A 10,989-nucleotide genomic window follows, 5' to 3' on the forward strand; every position below is an offset into this window, starting at 1 on the left:
AGTGTGTGTATGCATGTATGTCTGTGTGTTCCTGCACATTTTCCATAGTGTCATTACCACATGGCTGGGTTTATGCTTCACAGCACACACATGGAGCTACGCATGTATGTTGGAATCCCCTTCATCCTCTCACCATACGGCCAAATACACGTGCAAAAATCCATGCTGAGGCAACGAAGGAAACCATGCATGGAGCAATAGACATTTTCCTATTAACCCGATGTAGCCTTCAAAAACGGTTGAAAAGCAATTTACCATGGAAAGCGGCTGTAAAACACATCCTCTCTCGCTCACACACACAGACTAACTCCCACATCCCGACTGCCACCACAATCCTCACTAGAAGCTCTTTCAAATCCACAACTTTTTTTAAGACCACCTGTTGTCTATTATTTTTACATACTGCTTTTCTCATAAATCATAACACTCTGTAATTAATCAAGCTGTCAAAACAGGGACCGGAGGTCACCTGGAGGGGTCGGAGGTGGATGCAGGGCCGATGGAGGTCAGGGTCACACCGCATTCCTCATTATCAAGTTGGGATGGGAGAGGGGCCGGGCAAACAAAAGCGAAAGCAGATGGAGGAGGGGGGGTAGGCACAGATGAAAAAGAGAGCTACAGAGACAGAGAGAGAGGGAGAAGGAGAAATTGACAAAGAAAAGTAAAAGAAGCTGTCAGCTGCCTTCAGATGAAGACAGGGGAGGCCATTCTGAGAAGGGAGACATCACATAAAGAGGTGGAAAAAAAAGAAAAAGGAAAAAGACAGGCATGAGAAAAACAAAAGAAATCTACAAAATGTTTCTACTGTATAGACTTGGAATTGGCTGCAGAGGAGAAAGAGAAGAGAAAGAGGTAGGTTGTTGCTTTTCGATGGGAAAATAGGGAATCAGCTGTGGAAGTATGATTGTTATCTTGTTCTCTCTCCCCGTGTTTGTGCATGTGTGTATGTGTGTGTGCGAGTGCGTGTGTGTGCGTGTGCGTGTGCGTGTGTGTGTGTGTGTGTGTGTGTGTGTGTGTGTGTGATGAGGCAGAGTGATATCTTTCTCAGATGAGCGTGTATCAGTGTCTCAGTGGGTTAAGAGCCAGTTCAGAGACAGGACCACGGGCCTGGAGTGGCATGTCACCGACTCCACAATACACACTGCTGATTAGATCACACTGATTAGACTGGCACACACACGGAACCACACACACACGAAAACATGCCCGCAGACAGACAGAGAAGCTAAGCGAATGCAAAGTCTATTCTCAAGTCATTTATTTGTCCATTAATATTTGGCAAGTTGTCTTGTTTGTTAAATTACAGACAATGAAAAACAGAAATGAACATTATCATATTAGGTTAACAATAGGTTAATGCTTTATCAAGTCTGTGTAAATGTGGCTCACTTTGTAATATAAATGATGGCATGTGTGGCAAAATGTGATGACAATGAAGTTAAGTGAATTATCTTGTCTTTTTGAGTGTGAATATATTATGTGAAGTTATGAGTGCACAATCAAACAAGATGAAAAAATAAACACACAAACAAAGCAGCTAAATGCTCGGTAGGGGGAAGAAAGGCCGGGACAGTCTCCGGAGTAACGGAGAGAGGAAAAGGTTTTTTAAAAAAAAGAACAATTTAAAAAAGTGCAAATGCCGCGGAACTCCTCGCGTTGTGTTGGCGTCCCCCCTCCCCTGTGTGGAGCATGAATTCTCAGGCGTGGCTCGCTCTATCAAAAACATCACTCTTGAATGAGGCGCCGACCATTGCGCAAAATTAGCTGTCACCCTTTCCTCAAAATCTTTGTTAATCTTGTTTCCAGTGTTTGCGGATTTATCAGCACATGCATCAATGTCAGCTCCTTGGTTACTGAGCCGCACTACTTGGGAGAAGATATAATTAAAAATGTTTGGGGCGTGGGGGGCGGGAGGGGAGGGCTGCTGAAGGAACGGGAGTGTTAGGAAAGACGGGTGGGGGGGGTGTCTGGGAGGAGGAAGGTGAAGTCTTCCTCTCATCTCGTAGTTTCCCCTGGGAGCCTGTGGAACACAGAGCCAGTGATAACAGACAAACGGGATGGGCCGCGCCTCTCTTCCTCTGCATGCTCACTTTCCGGTATCACTCGGGTCAGCGTGTGCTGCTATCTCTTTAATGACGCTAGCTCTATTGATCGGGCTGTGTTCGGGAAACTGGTTTCATTGTTAACAGCCACTTGACACAGAGGAAAACAACAGCCGCATGCATCCATCTAGTGATATAACTGCCTTATCAACATTGTGATGCAAAACTAACCAATCAAGAGGCGTTCAGACAGGGGTTTCATGGCTGGGAGGAAGTACAAGCAGAAAGACAATCATTCAGTATATGACATGCATGGACATGATAGAGCCACTGTGAGCAAACAAAAAAGCCAAAGATCCATTAACAGCATATTTAGTGCAACTGGAATTCTGTGATTCTTTAAGAATCTGTTTGCGTGTTCACTGACTTAAACAAAAACACTTTGACATCTGGAAGGGCGGTGATGAATTACACTATACCACCACAGCTTGATCCTTAAAATGTTTCCAGCACATCTCTTATTAACATGTGGCTTTAAAAAAAAAAAAAAACTTGCCCATCCAGCTCGCATCAAGGGACAAGCTAGTGATGCATTAGACATTCAGCATCCAAGTCTCCTCGCTATACTCACAGATGATAAACACAGACCTGGCACACATATAGGCATTTATACAAAACCACACACCCCTCTGGGAGTGCGGTTGTGATGCAGAGACATCTCGGAGGTCTGTGCCATGGTACCAGCAGGTTTCAGGGCTCTGCGGACAGAACTCTGGCCACAGACATGACAGCTCAGGACAAGGCTCAGGAGGATGACAGACACATGTTTAAAACATAGCGCATAAATGCAAACCCCTTATGAGATGACACCTACCATAGTGGCCCTCTGTCTTTCTCCCTAAAGATTGGGGTGTCAACGAATGTGACAACAGTGCACCCTCATGTGTGAATATCTAATATAGAAATTGGGGGAAAAGACCACAAGACAAGATGTGCGTCTGTGAATCTACTCACACATATGGGTGTTTACATCTTAGTTTGCATGTGGTTGGAAAATAGTTAAATGCAGGATTTTCAGATAGGCAATAGGTATGACATTTTGCGGATTTTTCCCACATCATGTTGACAGCTGGAATAATGATCCTTACAAAAATTCACAGGTCTAAGAGAACACGGTTGTCCCATGGATGGGGCGTTTCTCCTCCATGTGTATTGGGGGTAAACAGTAGGGTGGCCAAGGATTAACCATGCACGATACGACATATTTTATCAATGCGCAGATATTCTCTTCTTCTGTCCTCCTCCGGCTCTTTTTCCTCCCTCCTTTTCTCCTCCATCCAGACCTTTAAGTGCGGTCTGGCAGGTTTGGCCGGGAGGTCGCGTATTCCCCCTCTTCATTAGTGAGAAAATGGACTCTGGTAAACGCTTGTTAAAGCCCTTACCTACACTCCCCCAGTTAATGGGAGTGATCCATTTGTGTCCGTTTCTGCCTGACAAGGCTTTACTGGAAGATTAATAGTGCGGTGTCATGCCACGGCCACCCTCTGTCCCGTTCTCATTTCCTTTCTTCTGGGACGCACACATGCAATAATGGAGCCCCGTCTTTTGTTGTAACACCATGATTAGCCAGAGAGAGAAAAAAAGCACAGGAATGACAGAATGAGAGAAAAAATTGAAAAGAGAATGGCAAAACAAAGGAATATAAGAAAGAATCCTTTCTTCATGAGGTGGTACATGTGTAGGTTTTAAGGTTGTGAATTACAGGCACTTGACAATGGCAGAATGAAATTATTAATTAATCTCCATATGAGGTGAAGCAAGATATAATGAATCATGTATGAATATTTCCTGTTTTAGGCCGGCTTTATCTTGGCATGATCCAGAGAGAGGTCTAAGAAAGAGTCAACGATGGAATGTAAAACAGAGAAAAGGAGACAGAGAAAGGGAATACATTAGGTGAAATAATAGAAAGAGAAAAAAGACAGAAAGAGACAGAGAGTTAGAGAAGTCCTTAAAGGGCCACCCAGGGTTTCGTCTATCACCCAAGACCCCGAGCAATCCCTCTTCCTTTCGGGGATGACACTGTCAAGTGTTCTGTCCCTTCACTGGGTGAAAAGGATAATCGTTCTTAATAATTACACGGACATTCCCTGGAAGTCTGTCCTGTCCGGGAAGAGCAATTCTTTAGATCAGAGTCCCATGGTGCAACAGGCCTGGAAATGTGCCATATAAATGAAGAATTAAAATGTAGATGGAAGACTTTATTTGGTTTTAGGTTTTTTCTTCTATTTCATCTCTCTAGGTCTTTTCTCCCTGGCGTATTTCTCTGATGGGCAGACCAACAATCTGGTAAACACACAAACAGACACAGACGGGCGACCTGCATGGCAACCCCCTCCTCACTACATCAGTCGGTGCCAGCGTAGAGCAGGGTGTTTCACAAAGGAGAGTATGGGGGATTGGGGCTGGTGGTGTCTCATTAAATTCTTGGGATTGTCTAATTGTCTTTCGTGGACCTCCGAGAGACTAGTACATTATACTTATTGCAATTAACCAAACAAAAGAGCCGAACCGCCCCAACGCTGGGGACGAGGCTGGCTAGGGGGAGCAAGCCGTCCAGCCGGGACCAGCACAACAAAACACAAACACACACACCAGAGGAGAGTGCAGAGAAACACTAAGGGACAAGAGAAAAGATATGAAGCAGAGCAAAAAAAATGAAGGGAGAATAAAAGGGGAGGGGAATAAGAGAGGACTCAAGACAGATCTTGGGATTGGCCAGATGAGTCGGGTGGGAGGTCGGGGTGAGACGGGGTGAGGCAAAAGAGGAGGAGGGTGTCTGTGCTCATTTGAGACGCACCTTTGTGCTGAACCTGTCTTGTTTACTGCACTACAGCTTAGCAGTGCGAGGGTCCTATTCAGGGTCCAGGCCTTTCAGAAGGTACTGAAGGAGCCCTTAAGCCCACTTAACTACCATTTTCACACACTCTGCCTGCTCTCCTCTTTGTCCTTGCCTCCATTACATCAAACGGAGGAACAAAGGCGGCGAACAGAAACTGGGGCTGGCAGAATGGCGCCCATCACAAATATTAATTTGAAAAGGTGTTGGAGAGTAGAATCTACTTTTATGCACAAGGACAACTTGGGATTTTTTTTTCTCTACCTTGTCGGGGGGCTCTTTGGGGGCCGCAATGAGCTTGGTTTTCAGGCTAAAGGGGAGGCTGAGGACTTGCAGCACAATTATCCAAGAATAAGGGGCTTGAGACGTGGCACACTGCTAAAGACTGAGCACACACAAGCGCACACACATGCACGCGCACTGCCTATTAAATAAGCTCCAAACATCAGGCCTCATTCACTTGCCAGAGCTATTAGGCAGAGCAACAAACTCAAAGACGACACACACATATGTAGAGTGACTGCTGTGTCTGACATAAAAACTGAGAAGCAACCTACTAATCTTCTATAGAAATGTAAACATGCTATGAGCCATTACATTTTTTAAAGCATATCATTAAATACTGTGGAAAACAATACGACATATATAGAGACGTTTGAACAATGCCTGAGTGAAGCATAAAAATGGGTTCATAAAACTAACCTTGAATTAACAGGTGGGAATATAATTGTCTTATTGCAATTAGCTCAGAAACAAACATAAGCTTCATACAAACATGTACACGCATTCACACAGGTGCAAGGCGCATACGTTTCAGTGGAATGCTGTTTCTGTCAGATCACATGAGAAAGTGGGGTGAAAAGTTTACGCTGCCATTACATATCAGAAAAAAAGTGTGCATGACTCTTTTTGACGTTGCCCTCTTTCTCCCCCCCTCCCCCCCACACACACACACACACTTCCCCTGGTCAGGCAGTCAAGGCCAGTGTAGTGGAGTATGATGAAAAGCCCATCCTGTGTGTATAGATGGTGTATCGCACTTATCTGCAGGATACAAGCGCTCCGCCCCCACCTCCATGTCAGTCTGCCCACACTCCAGGGCTCGCTGCTGGTCAAACCAAACCCTGGCCTGCCCTGGCTCTCAGCGGGCTGGCTCTCACCCAGATACTCTGGCTGACCCTGCAAACATGTGGTTAAGTTGGGCACGGCAGACCCTCAACTCTCTCAGGTGTGGGGTAGGAATTGGTGGATGGAAAAACAGAAGGAGAGGGATGAGGAGGAACATGAAACTAGCTGGCTTAACAACTAACTTTGAATAAAAAATATTTGCGCTATTAAATCATGTTTACGAATAATAAATAAGCAAGCTGCAACACTTCTGCTTGCCATATTGAGTTCTACAGTGCCTATTGCATTCTGCTTGATACCACAGTGGATGGTAATGCTGTGTGTTTATGCATGTCTGCTTACAATTACCAACATGTGTGAAAGCACAGGACCTGTCAACTTACCTACATAGTTACTCCTGAAAACTATACAATGAAATAGGGGGAGAACCCATTTTGATATCTGACATAGCTGAAACGACCAGAACCAACCACAGCTCATTGGGGGGGGGGGGGCAGGCAAGGCAAAGCCACTTGAAGGGGGCAGGGTTACTCCATTCACCTTCCTACCACCTCCCCCTTCAAAAACATACACCTCTACAATGACGCATAATCTGCTTATGATGCTGAACTACGATGTTTTTGCTAACACTCACAGCTTGAAAAAGTGACAGGAATGCTAAAGGCAGCGAAAAAAGATTGAGAAACAGTGTTTGACCACTTTGTGTGTTTTCATCCATCACACACTTAGGTTTAAACATTTCACACAACTGCTTGTCTCCCAAGCTTCAAGAGGGAGAATAAGGAAGAAATAACGAATGGGTGGATAAGGAGTGAAAATCACAGAATCCACTGAATTTAAGTAAATGGGAGAACAGGATTGAAGCATAAAATATTATATTTAGTTTTCTTACTCATTCAGCTGCAGGATGGATGAATTTGTCTGACCTGTTGACTGATAGATAATATATATAATTTAAAACGTGTTTTGCCTGTATTGTGTTTCAGACATACATACTTATTCAAATCTAACAGAGTGAAAAGCCAGTCAGTGCGTTTATTCGTATTAGGATTGAATCTTGGAAAATGTTTTGACAGCAAAGAGAAGGTTAGTAGTCCTCCCTTTTGCAACAGTCTCAATGTTCAGTCGAAAATGTTAAAATGTACATCCTGATACTTATTTAAAAAGTCTTTTCCAGCCCAGACGGCAATTACAAGTTCTAAAATGGCGTAATAAATAAGTTAATAAACAAATAAGAGTTGATTCTAACAAAAAGTTAGAGTGTTGATAGTTCAGGCACTGTCTCAGAATACATGCTGCTTAGCTCACGGACAAACACAAGGTACAGTATATGGGAAAGGAGGAAGATCTGTGTGAAAAGAAGAAAAGAAGAAAGTCTGCAAGTTGAGGATAACACCACAGCAGTGAATCTCGGGGGAAGTGTGGTGGGTGTTTCGATGACAAAGCCATCTATTTCCATAGGCTCTCTGCCTGATCTCCCTCTAGTCCCTCAGAGCCACGGCCTTGATCTGGGCAAACAGTGTGTGTCTGTGAGTGTGTTTGTGTGTCTGCATTCATCTGCACACATCATTTCTAAGTTGATGAAACTGAGTCACAGCTGGTATACAGTGCTACAATTTTTTGTTCATCCGACTCAGAGGAATGAATAGCTTCAATTACGCTCAAAAGTGCTAACATCACTGCAGCTTAGCATTTAAGCAGGAAGTACCTGCACAGGTTGAGAGGGAAAAGAGCATAGAAATAGAAATATAGCCTGGAGGGAGGTTTGGACCAAAGATCTAACAAAAGATGAATGATGAAGATGACCATGAAGATAGAAATACAGATGACTTGAATTGATAAAATAAAAATGCAGAAATGTTTAAGACATAGATATTGAGTACATGCAAATATATGTTTTATGATAGAAGTCAGGGAATATATATAAATACATATCTTATTCTCATCTGTTTTTGTGAACAATAATGAATAGATGGACAAATAGATATATTGGAAAAGACACATATAGGCCCAATTAAGTCAGAGAGAGAGGGGGAGAAAAGGGGAGAGAGGGAGACAGAGATGATCTAGCCTGACAGTATACTGCCACCCATCTGTCTCATCTGGTACAACAGTCCCCTGCTCTTCACACATCTGTCCTAGGATCTGTCGCTCAAGTTTCATATTATTCAGAAAAACACAACCATAAGAAAGGCGAGATCTGAGGCAGGGAAATGATGAAAGCCCTAAAGAGATTACATGCAGACAGTGACAGTTTTAGAGAGAGAAGGATAAAGAGAGGGAAGAAGAGGAAAATCGTGTCTGTTCCACAAAGCCTGTTTTATCAAAAGGTAGCATAGAAGCCTGGAGCAAACGTCTGCTCACCTGCCAGCCCATTCTGACCAAATCTCTCTCTCTCACACACAAAAAAAGCAAATGCACACAAAAGTAAATGATCCCTTTTCATTTAATTAACATCAAACCAAGAACTTCCTAACATGAACCCGCATCTAAGAATACATAAAAGTGCTCTAAATTCCCCCTGAACTTCACATCTCATCGATATCAGCATAATCTGGTTTAGGAATTCCCCGGCTGGGGAACAGGATGGCTGCTGGGCTGAGGCTACCACCAGCCTCGGTTCATACACAGGTTCCAGTTCATCCGCAGTTCACGCATACTCTCGTCTTTTTGAAGCAGCATCCCATCAGCTCAGGATCATGATTATTCAGGACAGAGAAGAGAAGCGTGGCGTGCCATCAATATAACATCTGCCCTTCTCCCTCCCTGTCTCTCTTTCACACACACACACAACTCCTTTAGAGAGTAAGCGCCGCAGCATTTAAACCCGTGTTCTGACCCTATGTGTAGATCCATGCCAAGTAATCATTCGCCTTTCATTCTCATTTTGCATCGCCTCCTCAGCTACAAAAATGCACACTGCCCTAAGCTTTGAACCTTTAACCATCCAATTTGACTCACTTTGAAAAAGTTAAGCATGAGTATTTCAATCTGCTATATTTGTAGAAGTACTTAGTGTATTAATTATTCCCGGACATAAAACAGACAAATATGAGCATGGTAATAGGCATCCATTGCCCAGAGTAATGTTGAACGTTTTTTTTCCACACACACACACACACACACACACACACACACACACACACACACACACACACACACACACACACACACACACACACACACACACACACACACACGCAGTGGAGTTCATACTGCATTGCACTTAAACTATCTGACAGTTATCCAATATTTATGACAACAGCTAAATCAGTGCAGGAATCATGATGCTGATGATTCAGAACTCAAATGTATACTACAGACAAAGTACACAGCGTCGGCCCCCAAAATAGTTACAAAATAAATGATCAGTTCACTTTAAGTCGTAGTAAATGTCATGTCATCAAAAAAGTGCAACTAAAGTGTATTAAAGAAGGGAAAGATGAATGTGAGCATCTTTCACGCACAGCATAAATAAGGCATTTTTTTTTTTACTGAACGTGTGACTCAGGTTTCCCACAAGCGAGCTAGCTTGCCTTTCCTGCACTGCCACCCACTGCCAACATATGCTACTTCCATACACAGCAAACAGCAGAAGGAACTTTACACTCACTGTACACATGGACAAAAGACTAAGGGCATTAATACAGGGACCAACGCTTCCATCCCTCTAATAAACACTAAGACTCCCCCAACACACAAACAGGCACACACACGAGAGCATTTCTTCTCATCTGGCCTCCTCCTCTTCTGGTATTTATTCTAATCTGCAGGAGAGGAGTTCACTAAGAAGTCAGAGGGGCATACAGGAGTTGCGCCTCCAGTGTCACACACTTGCATACACGCACACATGCAAAGCTATAGGGACACACAGCAGGATGGTGAGGGATGAGGAACAAGGCAAGGTGGAGGACTCATCAGCATTTCAAATTAACCAAGTAAACAGAGAACAATTTGACTTCAAGAACCCCCCGCATGACTTCCCGTAGCGGTGAGAAAAATAAAAGAACAAAGCGTGAAAAAGTGAACCATTCTGCCAGCCTGACAAAGATGTTTGTTAAGAAAGATGAAGCAAAACAAAAAAATAGATTATGATATTCATTAGAGCTCTTATATATGCACATACATTACACGTTTAATAATATTTATTTCAAAAATACACTGGAGTGTGGCAGGGGGGAAGGATATTAGCGGTTAAAAAGAGAAAGGACTGATGTTGAAATAAATGAGACAGAGAGAGAGAAAAATAAAAGAGAGAGAGATGGAGGGAAAGAAAATGAGAATAAGAGAGAGAGAGAGATCTGTATGTAGGTTATTGCAGTCTCACTGCACAACTCTTGAATTTTAAAAAAGAACCCTGGGCAGAGCAGAGAGCAGAGGAGGGAAAAGGGAGGAAAGACAGCGAGGCGGCGGGGCGAGAGAACAGGCAGCAAGCTAACACGGAAGGCTAACAGGAGGCAGGCAAGAGAAGTGGTTATTAATGAGATATCTTAACTAAAGGAGGGCAACGGAGAGAAGAAGAGGAGATGGAGACGAGAGGGGAGAGGCATGGAAGAGGCAGGCGCAGCACTATTAGTGGAAAGTGCAGAAATGGGCAGAAGAGGCGAATGAAAGGTTTAAGATATATACATCAAACTGACAGGTGTTTTGTCTTTTTCTCTGCTGCTGCTTTATTATTTAACAATGTGTGTATGAAACTAGATTATTTTTTGTGCAGCAGTACATAGGTAATGTGGATTTGTTTATGTTTGCAGCATAAAAGTGTTCAAACTTTATGGGAGTGTGTGCTTGCTAATTTCTTCATGTGTGTGAGTGTTAGGCTGCAGCATCTCTTTAATTGTTGGTGTATTTGAGGGCCAGCTCTTTGATCTGGGGGCTGTGCCGGGCCTCAGGGTGGTCTCCCATCATGCTCGGCTGATC

This window comes from Notothenia coriiceps, unplaced genomic scaffold (assembly GCF_000735185.1).
Source record: "Notothenia coriiceps isolate Sejong01 unplaced genomic scaffold, NC01 NC01_scaffold00012695, whole genome shotgun sequence".
Lineage (NCBI taxonomy): Eukaryota > Metazoa > Chordata > Actinopteri > Perciformes > Nototheniidae > Notothenia > Notothenia coriiceps.